Raw genomic sequence first — 14,745 nt, 5'->3', positions numbered from 1 at the left:
TTGGTTAACTGTCCAACTCTTGGTTTAAGCTCAGGTCATGATCTCTCTCCTTCTCCCTCTACTCTCTCTCTCTCTTTCTCTCTCTCTCAAAAAAAAAATAAATAAAAGGAGGGAATTTTATTTTAATTTTTAAAGGGTCATCTTTAACTGCAAGGATGTCCATTAAACATCACATTTATACATGCCCAAAGATAAGCCATGTTGTCGAAATGCCAACCTAACCTACCCAAACATCTAAACCCACGCTTTGCTGACTTCTATAACCCCATTTTTTTTTATTTATGATAGTCACAGAGAGAGAGAGAGAGGCAGAGACATAGGCAGAGGGAGAAGCAGGCTCCATGCACCGGGAGCCCGACGTGGGATTCGATCCCGGGTCTCCAGGATCGCGCCCTGGGCCAAAGGCAGGCGCCAAACCGCTGCACCACCCAGGGATCCCTATAACCCCATTTTTAAAAGCTTAAAAAAATGTTATATGAGAGAAAGTAGACAGATACATGTTGATAAATGCTAACTGTCCATATTCACATAGAAACACAGTGTAATCACCAAGCCCAACATATAGAGAAAGGAGGAAAAAAACTAGAATTCTATGCACTACTACACAGGGGCCTAGCACCCTCCGGCTTCCAGCAGAGCTAAGGGAGCAGAAAGTTTTTCTTTTTTTCCCACAGAGCACAGGGGTGTTGATTCCATAAAGTTTCTGTTGTGACAGGAAAGGGTAAAGATAAAAAAGGGGGAAAAATGTACCCCCTGGAACAGAAAGGGATAAAAACATTTTTTTCCCAATGTATTCTGTTCAAAGCATTGAACAGAAATAAATTGAGAATGATAGTGTAAAAGGAGAGAAAAGAGACTTCAAAAAACAGGGTAAATGAGCAGAAGAGGAGGGGGGGAAAAAGGCTGCAACTTGCTCCCAGGGACTGGAGAAAATTTAAAAAGGAAGATTCAAATCCACCGGTGTTCCACTAGTCATTTTCTTCTTCATCCTCCTCTTCCCCCACCCCATTGTCTTCTTTCTTCTTCTTCTTCATCTTCTTCATCTTTATCTCATTCATCAACATCTTCCAATCCTTCATTATCATCATCATCCTCTCCTTCTCTTTCTCCTTCTTCATCATCCATATCAGCAACCAAGTAGCACTGTAATGGGTTTGGCCAACTATCATCTTTGATGACCTCTCCTAGTTCATCTGCACCTGCATCAGAATGGTCAGGAAACCAGGAGAAAAAGGTGTCTGGTGCTCATGCTGTCTCTTCCTGTGGGCTTTGTTCTGCGTTTGCCTTGAATGTTTCATCAGATCTTTTCCACTTGACTTTTAGTGGATTTTGAAGGTGGGTCACCACTCTCATTCCGATGAAGTTCTTTGGTAAGAACTTTATTTCCAAAGTAAGAGTTTTCATCAAAATAAACATCTATTCCATAAACTGCCTTAATAGGTTCAAATTCTATCGCTTCAGCTCTTGGCAAATAATGCAGCACCTCTTCATCCTCCTTCCCAAGCAGTATAGACAGTTGTTGTGGTTTGACAAAAACCCCCAAATATTTGGGGGTTTTGGCGATTGATTCGGACCTCCTCTGAAAACATGGTTGGTGGAGTCTGTTTTATTTCTGCTCTACTTTCAAAATCTCCTCACTGGCTTATTCATGAAGTCTAATTCATTCTGTACTTCATCAGTGCGTTCAGTTGCTTCTTGCAGTTCTTTTTCTCCCTTGAGCAGATGCCAAGAGGTTGACGTCTCCTCTGGCTTGGGGACAGGAGGCAGTCTCGGTTGCTTCATTTGAGGTGGGAGCAAAGACTGACGTCTGGGGACCCTGCTGTGAGGAAAGTCCACGAAACCAGGGCAAATGCACATCTGGAAGAAGCTCTGGTTACTCAATGCTTAATATTCTTTTTTTTTAAGGTTTTATTTATTTATTCATGAGAGACACACAGAGAGGCAGAGACATAGGCTGAGGGAAAAGCAGGCTCCCTTCGAGGAGCCCAATGCTGGACTCGATCCCAGGACCCCGGGATCACTCCCTGAGCTAAAGGCAGATGCTCAACCACTGAGCCACCCAGGCACCCCTATGCTTCATATTCTTAATCAGAGGTGTTGGCAATGCAAGCTCTGGTGTCTGGGCACAGTAGTAACAGGGCTTCCGCTGAATTCTTACATCATGATTAAGTGGATGATTCCAGGCCAGGTAACATTTAGGCTATATCCTAAGAGACATTCCAGTCCCTCAGGAAGGAGAGTCTGGTGGTTCACACATTTTCTGCTTAAAGAGAACGTCCGTGGATTACCGCCAGATGGGTATCTCTCATCCCGCCATCTATGCCACATCCCCTTCCACCCTACCAATTAATACAAGTGAACCTTACTTACTTTCACCTAAAGCCATCCCCACTCACCTTCTTAAGAATCCCACTTCAGCCATTTCCTGCTTTTCCCACAGTCATTGATTTGTCATGCTCTTATTGGGTCATTCCCTCTAGCATACAAGATTTATCCCTTCCTAAGAGAAATAACTTCTCTTGATTCCATTTCCTTTGTCAGTTATCACTTCATTTCTTTGCTCCTGTTTGTATGTGGTGTCTCCATTTCCTCTTAGAACCCTCCAGTCTGGCTTTGGGGGTCCTCACTTTTTCAGGGGGCATCATCAGAGTTTACCAGTAACTTCCACTTGCATGCATCCAAAGGCCAATGGTCAGTTCTCATTTTATTGAACCCATCTGCAGAATTTCTGTACTTCTCTTTCCTTGATAGACACACTTGTCTTCAAGGGTTCCCTGAATGCTTTTATTCTAGTGAAAGAAGAAGTAGGAGGAGGAGCAGAAAGAAGGGGAAGCAGATGTTGCATATTTACAAAAAATCAGACACTGCTCGGTACTTTATATAAATTACCTCATTTAGTATTTATAGCAATTCAGTGAGATATGTGCTGTTTCTTCAGATTCTGCAGATGACAATCTGTGGATTCATAGAGATTCTGGTCTCTAAAACCATTTTTACACCGAAAGACTTGGAAAAATGACCGATTTCACGTCTGGGGAAGGCAGATTTTTGATAAGATTTTTTATTTAAAAAAAAAAAGATTTTTTATTTTTATTATAGAAAGTTTTTCATGCTACAAAGCAAGAAAATATTTAAAAAGTAATGAGATCATATCAAGTAAACACAGAAGCTAACCTAAAAGTGAAACCAATGGCCCAAGCTGCCACAATTTGAGCTCAAAAAGGAGAGTAATGACTGTAGACTACGGAAATGCATTTGATCTGAGCCCAGAATGATACACAGAAAGTTCCGGAAAGAAAATTAACATGAAGGGGTCTAAAAAGAAGTTGATGAATATTGTTGGTTCATTTATTTCATTATTAAAAATCAGAAAATTTCTAATGCTAAGTAGCTCTTTTTAAAAAGATTATATGTTTGGAGAATTTCAGATGTAATAAAGGTCAAGTTGTAAATTGAACCCCCAGGTGCTCTTCATCTAGAGCCACCAGGTGCTCTTCATCTAGAGCCACAATTGTTAACATTTGGCCCATTTTCTTTTCTTGACCCTTTAGCCCCTAACTAGTGTCTGCATCTTATAAATACAGTGATAGTTTCCTATATAACCACAGACAATGATTAAGCTCAGAAAACTTGGCATTAACTCAATATAATTAACAATATACTTATAAGATACAATCCGTATTTAAGTCTTTCTTATTATCCCAATAATGTCCTTCATGGCAGGTTTTCTTTAAGCTTTTAGTCTGTTGTCACACTTTATACTTAATTGTGATCTCTTGAGTCTTCTTTAATCTGAGGCAGTTTTTCAGATTTTTGTTTTCATTTATGATATTGACGTTTTTGAAAAGTACAGGCCAATGTTTTTTCAGAATATCCCCAATTTGGGTTTGAATATTTACTCAAAAATTGATTATGGTTATACAGGATGTACTACAGAAGCAAGATTGTGTTTGTCTCCGTGTGTTGCATCAAGACATGTGGCATTGGAAATTTTGATTCATTGGCTGAAAGGTGTCCACCTAGCTACAAGGTGTTTTCTGACTTAAGGGGGGGGGGGGTGGCAGTAGCATGACACTAACAAAGCTATGTGAAATATACAAAATTCCATTCATTTTAAATATCCTTAGTAGTTGTATGGTCTTAAGACTATAAAAGAATGGAACATTTCATTAACTACAGATGTGTTTTATATTTGCATCTCTCTCTCTTTTTTAAAAAGATTTTATTTATTTATTCATGAGACACAGAGAGCAGAGACACCCGATGGGGGATTCGATCCCAGGACCCCGGGATCACGACCTGAGCCAAAGGCAGATGCTCAACCGCTGAGCCACCCAGGTGCCCCTCAAGGGGCTCTACATTTAAATTGAGAAATATTTTTATACATCCACATGATTTAAAGCCCAATCAGTCATTCAGCCTGGATGTAGCTGAAGAAATATATGAATAGACAAAAGAATTAGATAGATAATGTTTGTAACTCCAGTCCTGGGATGTGGCTTTAGTGAGCTTTCCCCTCTTGAAGTTATGATGTAGTCTCCATACGTCAGATGAATGGATCCCAGATGGGTCCCATCATGTTGACAAGCAAAAACCTTTTCTCTTTCCTATCTATCTGGTTAGTCAGAAGCTCTAATAACACAAGATGGTGAGACCTTCCCCAATGAGACTTTTCCATCCTTGTTAGAATTAGAAATATACAAATGTGTAGGAATATCAGATGCATGGTACTAATATTTTTAGTTAAGGAAACTCTGCATATTTAATATTTTATGTATTTGTTACGGTGAGATAATGTGACCTGTTAAAGTGAGGATTTTTATTTTATTTTTTGAAAGCGAGGATTTTTATTTTATTTATTTTTTAAAAGATTTTATTTATTTTATTCATGATAGAGAGAGAGAGAGAGAGAGAGAAGCAGAGACACAGGCAGAGGGAGAAGCAGGCTCCACGCCGGGAGCCCGAAGTGGGACTCCTGGGACTCCAGGATCGCGCCCTGGGTGCTAAACTGCTGAGCCACCCAGGGATCCCAGAAAGTGAGGATTTTAAAAAAATATTTTATTTATTTGACAGGGAGAGAGAGAGAGTGAGCACAAGCAGGGGGAAGCTGCAATCAGAGGGAGAGTCAGAGGGAGAGGGAGAAGCAGACTGTCTGCTGAGCAGGGAGCCCAATGTGGGGCTCTATCCCAGGACCCTGGGATCATGACCTGAGCCAAAGGCAAATGCTTAACTGACTGAGCCATCCAGGCACCCCAAAAGTGAGGGTTTTAAAGTTTAATTAGGAATGTGTAATTAGGTAACTGCTTTAGAGTAATGATTTTAAGTTAGCCCACTACTAAATTCATGGCTAAGTTTTGGAAGATCTAAGATAACCTCAGATTAACTGAATTTATCACATTCATAAGTTTGAATATTAAATTTCTGAGAAGTGTGTGTAATTTAGGATGGTTCTATTTGTTGCCAGAGAATTAAAGTGTTTAAAAATGGGATATAATTTATAAACACATTTTGGAATGTTTTCATGTATTTAGTAAACTAATTTTAGAAATGGATCTGCATATAATTTATAGGATCCTAAAAAAGAACTATTAAAAAGTGCAGACCTATAACTTACTTGTAAATGGAAAAATAAAAATAAAATTCATAAAAAGAGTGGAAGGGAAGTCCTAAGTTTTCATCGCTCCATGGCAGCTTTAGCCTAGCAGGGAAAGTAAACATTCTCTGGTGTTCGCAGCAGACTGAGTGAAGATTCGATGGACCCCTCCCATGAATCACTGCCTAGAAACCTTAGAACAAATAGCCTCAGGATTTGAGGTTTGAAGGAAGAACTAACAGCCTGATCTCTACCACAGGAGACTTTTCCCTTGTACCCTATAAATTCTTTTCAAATGCTTATTTTTTTAGCACTCTTTTCAGAGAACTTTATCTGAAGTCGGCTAACTAATAAATGCAGGGTCAACCTTCCTTTCCCCAGATGCAGGTTAAGAGATAGTCCCTCTAAAACCTGAGGATCATGGTGGTGAGTGTGTCTGTCTGTCTGTCTATCTCTCTAACTAACTTTCACTTCCTGGTATCATGCAGTCTTTTTTCTCTGAGCAACTTGGTGTCTTCTCTCCCTACTTCAGTGTCACAGAGCCCCCTCTTCTCTTACTGACTTCAGGGCAGTTCTGGAGGAAGTGTTGGTTTTAGCTGGTTACCGAGTATAAAAAACAAAACTGTCACTTTGATGGGTTAAGGAATTGGACTGTGGTGGCCCCAAGCCTCAAACTAGTGACATCCTCTTTTTTTTTTTTCTCCTTCATGTGGATGCTATTCCTTCAGCACCTCGGGGGTCGTCCTCCTGGGGAGACTCAGATGACTTCTCTGGTGGCTCCTCAGGACTCTCATTGGCACTGCTGAGGGTTCACGTATCTCAAGGCAGTGTGCTACTGCCCAGTGAGACCCTCCACAGCCCTGTCCCTGATCATAGACACCTCCCACTTTTTCTCCTACACTCATTGACCTTCATGGACCATGCTGAGTCTTTAGCTATTAAGAAATTATATTGCTCATGATTTCCTGTGAAAATCCCAACATTGCAGTCTTCAGGAAAAGACTGTGTAGGAAAAAAAATGCACAGGGGTGAAGGGTTTCAGAAGAGGGATATTGGAAAAATTCAAGAGCAAATAGACATCCACCAGAGGAATGAACAGGAGATGACCTGGTGGAGATGAATGCTTCTGAACAGTGCCAGACAATGAGGAAGAAGACGTAGAAGCGGCAATGCCAGTAGACAAATTGACACTGGCCAACCTGGCAGAAGGGTTCTGATTATTAAAGACTATTTCTAACTTCTTTTATGACACAGACCCTTCTTTGACAGGGGTATTAAAGCAAACAGTGGAAGAAGGGTTGGTACCATATAAAGACATTTTTAGAGAAATGAAAAAATCAGAGAGAAATTACAGTGTATTTCTTTAAAGGTACACTGAGTGTGCCTGCCTGTCTTGCCTCCCCTCTTGTCCTCTCCTTTCACTTCTTCCTCTGCCACCCCGAGATCGCAATACTTACCCCTGCTTTTTCTCCTCTGCCTCAGCCTATTGGACATGAAGATGATGAAGATGAAGGCCTTTATGATGATCCTCTTCCACTTGATGAATAGTAAATAATCATCATGCCATAGTTAATAAACTTAACTTGTTGTATATGTATGTCTTCATGTGAAAATCTAGTAACTGTATGGCAAGAACTGTGTGAAACTTTTTTTAAAGATTTTTTTCTTTTTTTTCTATTTTTTTTTTTTTAGAGAGGGGAGGGCAGAAGGAGAAGGAGAGAGAGAATCTTAAGCAGACTCTCACACTGAGCACAGAGTCTGACTTAGGGCTCAATGTCATGATCCTGAGATCAAGACCCAAGACGAAAGCAAGAGTCGGATACTTAATCAACTGTGCCACCCAGGTGCCCTCTGTGTGAGATATTTTTACATCCTCATCATCGTCTAAGTGTTGTGTAGAGCATCATGTGCAAGACTTGTATTGCAGTAGGTAGCTTATCCTCACATAGGCATGAGGTGAGTGAGATCTAATATGAAATTAATAATGTATTAGTCTTCCTTACAGCTTTGCTTTCAAAGAATTACATTAATGTTAGTATAACTCTGTCTCTGGTAATCGGAAAAACTGTGAATCAGCCTATCATCACCGAGAAATGTTTTTTAAATATGTAACAGTGTTTCCAGTACTGCATTATGAATATGAGTGTAATGCTGTACACTATTAAAATTATATAACAATTTATTCATTGGTGTATAGGCTGGGCTACCATGAGGCGATAATATTGCTGCTCCTTTGTTATCAATGCATGAACTGTTACACATGCAAATGAATTTCTTTTTCACACTATCTTTTCATTTTCTTTTTTTTTAATAAAATAATTTTTATTGATGTTCAATTTACCAACATACAGAATAACACCCAGTGCTCATCCCGTCAAGTGTCCCCCTCAGTGCCCGTCACCCACTCACCCCCACCCCCCGCCCTCCTCCCCTCGCACCACCTCTAGTTCGTTTCCCAGAGTTAGGAGTCTTTATGTTCTGTCTCCCTTTCTGATATTTCCCACACATTTCTTCTCCCTTTCCTTATATTCCCTTTCACTATTATTTATATTCCCCAAATGAATGAGAACATATAATGTTTGTCCTTCTCCGATTGACTTACTTCACTCAGCATAATACCCTCCAGTTCCATCCACGTTGAAGCAAATGGTGGGTATTTGTCGTTTCTAATAGCTGAGTAATATTCCATTGTATACATAAACCACATCTTCTTTATCCATTCATCTTTCGATGGACACCGAGGCTTCTTCCACAGTTTGGCTATTGTGGACATTGCTGCTAGAAACATTGGGGTGCAGGTGTCCCAGCGTTTCATTGCATCTGAATCATTGGGGTAAATCCCCAACAGTGCAATTGCTGGGTCTATGGCAGGTCTATTTTTAACTCTTTGAGGAACCTCCACACAGTTTTCCAGAGTGGCTGCACCAGTTCACATTCCCACCAACAGTGCAGGAGGGTTCCCCTTTCTCCGCATCCTCTCCAACATTTGTTGTTTCCTGCCTTGTTAATTTTCCCCATTCTCACTGGTGTGAGGTGGTATCTCATCGTGGTTTTGATTTGTATTTCCTTGATGGCAAGTGATGCAGAGCATTTTCCATGTGCGTGTTGGCCATGTCTATGTCTTCTCTGTGAGATTTCTGTTCATGTCTTTTGCCCATTTCATGATTGGATTGTTGGTTTCTTTGGTATTGAGTTTAAGAAGTTCTTTTTGATCTTGGAAACTAGTCCTTTATCTGATACGTCATTTGCAAATATCTTCTCCCATTCTGTAGGTTGTCTTTTAGTTTTGTTGACTGTATCCTTTGCTGTGCAAAAGCTTCTTATCTTGATGAAGTCCCAATAGTTCATTTTTGCTTTTGTTTCTTTTGCCTTCGTGGATGTATCTTGCAAGAAGTTACTGTGGCCGAGTTCAAAAAGGGTGTTGCCTGTGTTCTCCTTATCTTTTCATTTTCAATGTCTAGTGATAGTAATACACAGAACATCTACTGTGCATTGTATCGTATAAGACAGTATTGATGTAGGTACTGACAGCTGATTCATTTTATAAACAGATGATGTGAACTTCACAATATCAATAAATACAGTCCAGTACTGTAAATGTATTTTCTCTTCCTCACGATTTTCTTAATAACATTTTCTTTTTCTCTAGCTTACTTTATTCTAAGAATGCAGCACATTATATATGTGTAACATATAAATTATAGGTTAACTGTTTATGTTATCACTAAGGCTTCCAGCCAACAGTAGGCTATTAGAAGTTAAGTTTTGTGGGTCAGAAGTTATATGTGGATTCTTGACTATGCAGGGTGAGGGGAAGGCAGGGTCAGTGCCCATAACCGGGGTGTTGTTAAAGAATCAACTGTACTTCTCTCTCTTGGTTGATGTTTATCGAAGGGACAAGCTGCCCCCTTTAGAATGTTTCCTAAAGAAGTAAATAGAATAATGCCTGTGTAGTATCTTTATACAACAGGTGTGAGATAAATGTTACTTGGATCAGCATCCTTCCTTGCAGATGTTATTACCTCTCTATTCACTCACACTACCTTCTGAAATCTTTCCATAGTGTTTATTTTTTTCAGACAGGAAACTAACTTTGTCTATCCAAGAATATTTTCCACACCATACCTGCTAAGTACACTGTAGGTGCAGGTCCATTATTTTTCAAGTTGAATAAACTGCCTCTCCTGTTGCATGTCAATAAAGAAACTCAGCACTTCCTATCCAAAATGAAGAAGAGCATTTGCTTTTTTCCACTTTGTTGTGGGACAGTAGGGAGGAAATGTCACAAAGCAGTGGTTCTCTTCAGTGAGATGAACACTCACCTAAAAATTGTCTTCACATAGAGAGGTCCCCAGAAACAAACAAACAGCAGGCTTTCCCAGAATATGAAATTCTCTGTATGCTGGCATGTACAGCCAGGACCTGCAAACTGTGTCTTCATAAATTTTCTACAAAATCACTAAGCTGAAGATCTTAATGTAGACCTTGCCCTTTTAAAACCTGGAGGTGGGGGGCACCTGGGTAGCTCAGTTGGTTAAATATCTACCTTCAGCTCAGTTCATGATCCCAGCGTCCTGGAATTGAGAATCCTGTGATCCAGCCCTGTGTTGGGCTCTCTGCTCAGCAGGGAGTCTGCTTCTCCCTCTGCCCCTCATCCTGCTCATGCTCTCTCTCAAATAAATAAAAATAAAATCTTTAAAAGCTGGAAGTGGGGAATTAGTTTCTATTAACTGATATGGGAATCAGAGATATTCAGTTTCCCCCCACCCCGGTCAATGGTTCAGCGAGCTGGTTCTGCAAGTTTGGAAGTCTGGTTGAGTCTCAAGGTCTGGATTCTGAGGCTACCATTTACCAGTTGTGTGTCTTTGGCCAATTTTCCAATCTCTCTGTGCTTTAGTTTCCTTGTCTATAGGTGGGATTAATAATACTACCCACCATTACTGTGTGTGTTTTTTTCTAATAGGCTAATATTTATGAAATGCTTAGGCATGTGCCCGACAAATATAAAATGCATATTAGTGTTTCTTAAGTAAAACAAAATGAAACAAAATGCCTAATATAGGGTAGTTACATATGTAAGTATGTCTCTCAAAATATTGCCTGAAATATTTTTCCTTGTGGTTGTAGATCAAGCCCCTTCTGATACGATCATGCTAATAAAGAGAAAAATGATGCAATGAAGGGAAGAATGTCACAAAGAGATATATTGTCCCACTGCACAGTCTTGCACCAACCGGATAACTGTGTGTGCTTTTTCTGCTAAGCATTCCCATCAAATTCCTCATCTGTGTTGACTCAAGGCGACCATTCCTAACCAGCTCATTATATGTAAGTGGAAAGGCTCAAGTCACAAAGTTAGAGATTCCTTCACTTGTGATTCCTGGTATTCAGGAAAAGAAAAATCATGTTAAAACATCAAAATGTAACCAGATATCTTGGCAGACATAAAGTATCCTGAAACCAGAGATAAAAGTATTAGAAACACTGGGTATTATACGCAACTGATGAATTATTGAAAACTACATCTGAAACTAATGATGTCCTATATGTTGGCTAATTGAATTTGAATTAAGAAAAATAAAAACAAAACAAAAGCATTAGAAGTTGTCTCCATCTCATAGAGGAACTAACTTAGGAGAGGAAGAAACTGTTTGAAGTCAGGTGGAATTTTGTTTATCTTAGACTAGATTGTTCCAATTCACCTTTTGTTAATCTAGTGCATTTGTAGTGACACAGATTGCTACCATTTGGCAAAGAAAATTCAAGGCTATTCTATTATCCCTAACTCTGTGTGCAAAAGTATATACATTAGCCTGGTATTGCTATACAGCTTGACATATGTTATTATGATAGGTAATAGGAAGGACAATAACAGATGATCACCTTGAGCTTTCTAGTTCCAGTTCTCAAGAGGTGTCTCATCAGTTAGCAGGTATAATTCTAGGTGTATTTGACACTTTCAGACTCTTTGAAAGGATGCATAGTCCACTAAGGGAGTAGGGGAGAGAGACACTGGAATGGCCTAAGATTCCCACAGTCCTGGTTTGGGATAAAAGAAAGGACTCCCTCGGAGGATGAGAAGACAGGAGACTCTCACGAGATATGGTTAAAGTTGCTAATGCTGTGGGGTTTGCATATCTTGGTTTTACTATGAACAGTTTCTGATTCTCAGAAATATTTATATGTCCATCTTTACAGCACAAGGACACTTCCTTCTTCTATGTGTTGTACAAAAAGAATACTGTTATTGGTAAGATTAATGTAACACAGTTCAGTACCATCTTTACTTCTTTCTATGTCTAAGGATTTTGAAACTTTTATCACTTTGTTAAGATAACCCAGAGTTTCAAATATTTGAGCCTTTTGGGGGCACCTGGGCGGTGCAATCTGTTAAGCGTTGGACTCTCTCAGTTTATAAGTCATGTTGTGATCTCATGGGTCATGGAACCGAGTCCTGTCTCAGGCTTCTCGCTGAGTGGGGAGCCTGCTTCTCCCTCTGCTCCTCCCACTACTCGCTCTCTCTCTCTTAAATAAATAAATCTTTAACAACAACAACAACAACAACAAATATTTGAGCCTTTGGGATTTGATTTGCAGTATTGCTACAAAGGAAATAACTCTCAAAGCTCAAAAAAGCTAGTATGGCTGAGAGTTGGAGTGATTTGTGCAGTTAGGTTGAGTGATAATATGTGATAAGTTTTATCAAATTTGGTCAATTCTTATCCACAAAACTACAAAACTTTACAAAAGAATTATTATTCCAGCAAACATTCCATTAATGTTTATCAAAATATCTTTTTTAAAAAAAAGATTTTATTTTTTTGAGAGAGAGAGAGAGAGAGAGAGAGAGAGCACGAGCTGGGGGGAGGGCAGAGGGAGAAGAAGATGCCCCACTGAGCAGGGAGCCTGACATGGGGCTTGATCCCTATGACCTGAGCTGAAGGCAGAAGCTTAATAGACTGAGCCACCCAGGTGTCCCTTAATAATATCTTTCTAATCTTCCTAAAGGCTGTTGACCAGAATATCATTGTTCAAAATTAAATTCAATAGCATCAGTTGAGTAGATGTCTGTTATTTGTGGTTTTTTTCCCCAGAAGAAATTCTTGAAGTTGCCTGTATTAGCAATAGCTTGAAAGAAATCAATTACGGAGTTAAAGTGGAATTGCCCTTAGAACCTAAAGAAGGCACCTGGGTGGCTCAGTTGGTTAAGCAGCCAACTCTTGAGCTCACCTCAGGTCATGATCTCAAGATCGTGAGATCCCGCCCTGTGTTGGGCTCCACACTGGGCTGGAGCCTGCTTGCGATTCTCTTTCTCCCTCTCCCCCTGCTCTCTTTCTCAATCTCTCTCAAACAGGTAAATAAAAAGATCCTAATCCTAAAGAAGTTAATTGGCAGTTCAGGGGAATATTGTATGGAAAATCAGAATTGTATAACCTTAAACTTGAAAAAAAAAAAAGGGTAATACAATAAAAAACTGAAACAAGAAAGAACACAAACATGTAAAGGAAAATGGGACTATTATTAGAATTGTGTTTCCGTGGTCTTTAGTGGAAGCTGAGAAATTTATATGGATTTCTGGTTTTGTTCTTATTTTGCTTGTTTTCAGGCATTCACCTTCTGTGGACTTTCGGCTTTCAGAGGTTCCCTGGAAAAACTGCATTTTATAACTTTAGTAGGTATAATCTTCCAATTCTTATCATCTGGGGATATATCTTTGTAAGCTTAACAGCTCTATTGGCCACCAGAAGAAAACAATAGAGTCCCTTCCAGTGAGGGCCCAGGGTGATCTTTTTTAGATTTCTTTTCCAGAATTTCCTACTTTAATTTTTTCACTTTTTTTGTACCTGAGTATTGTTGACACACCATGTTACGTTAGCTTTAGGTATACAATATAGGGATTCGGCATATCTATACCTTATGCTATACTCACCACAAGCTACCATCTGTCACCAGACGAAGCTATTACAATATCATTGACAATATTCCCTATGCTGTGCCTTCTATTCCTGTGATGTATTCACTCCATACTGGAAGCCTGACCACAAAAGATCCTTCAGGTCAGATTTCCAACAGCCCAGGTGAAATGGTCATGCTGGGCAGCTCTTAGCACCCAAAGGTCTGTGGTTTTCCATGACACAGCGTTCAATAGCTGAAGATATTCTTTTCCTTTATTAAAAAATCACTCTCTAGCAAGTAAGTTTCAGGAGGAAATAGTGAAAGTGTAGTTTGGTATCTGCCTATTGCGCTTCTTAATGACAACATTTTTACAAGCTTAGGGATTTGTAATGAAATAATATTATCAATCAGAACATAAATTTACATCATACCTACAGAAGCAAAATAATATGCCTAAGCAGTGTGCAATATGACTTTTCATCTGGGACTTGGGACATAATATGTTCTATTATTTCTCTAAACCAATGGTTCTCAAAGCCTGGTTCATGGACCAGCAGTGTCAGGATTACCAGGAAACTTGTTAGAAATTTAAATTCTGGGACTCTATCCAAAATCTACTGAGTCAGAAATCTAGGAGTTAGGCTCCACAGTCTGTGTTTTAACTGGCCTGATGGTTAAATCACAGTCTGTGATCTGATGGAGGCTCAAGTTTGGGAACCCTTCCTCTGTAGACCAGTGGCTCTCAATCACAGGGGACTTTGCCTGTAGAGCACACTTATCAACATCTGGAGACATTCTTAGTTGTCTTAACTGGGATTGAGGGTGCTACTGGCATCAGTGAGTAGAGGCCGGGGGTCCTGCAAAGCATTCTACAAATGCACAGGGAAGTCCCCACCCCACAACAGAGGATTGTCCAGCCTAAAATGTCCATCATGCCAAGGTAGAGAAACACTGATTGGCCAATAAATTAAACCTGGTTCTCTTGAAGTGCTGGGGCAAAGGAACCCTCCCTATTCAAATGTCCCCACCAGGAAGAATGTCCCACCACACTCCCCTCTGGAATATCCCATGAACTTCACAGGATTCAGGCAATCTGAAATAATGTGCTGAGGGCAAGTGGGGCAAGATATATCCATGCCCTCCCATCACCTTCTGTCTCTTCTCAATAAATATCTACTCCCTGGGTCTGTCCTACTGCCCTCTTTCCATAAACTCACCCATACTCTCCCCATCATGAAGCACTTCATTTCAATGTA

At 39.9% G+C, this 14,745-nt stretch overlaps 1 pseudogene; it reads right to left on the bottom strand.

The window, feature by feature from the left end:
- Nucleotides 1-256: 256 nt before the first annotated feature.
- LOC112663162 (protein SET-like) lies at nucleotides 257-1,857 on the bottom strand (annotated as a pseudogene).
- Nucleotides 1,858-14,745: the final 12,888 nt, after the last annotated feature.

Source organism: Canis lupus, chromosome 18, assembly GCF_003254725.2.
Source record: "Canis lupus dingo isolate Sandy chromosome 18, ASM325472v2, whole genome shotgun sequence".
Taxonomy (NCBI): domain Eukaryota; kingdom Metazoa; phylum Chordata; class Mammalia; order Carnivora; family Canidae; genus Canis; species Canis lupus.
The sequence above is the reverse complement of the archived record's forward strand: the minus strand, read 5'-3'. Positions and strand labels throughout refer to the sequence as shown.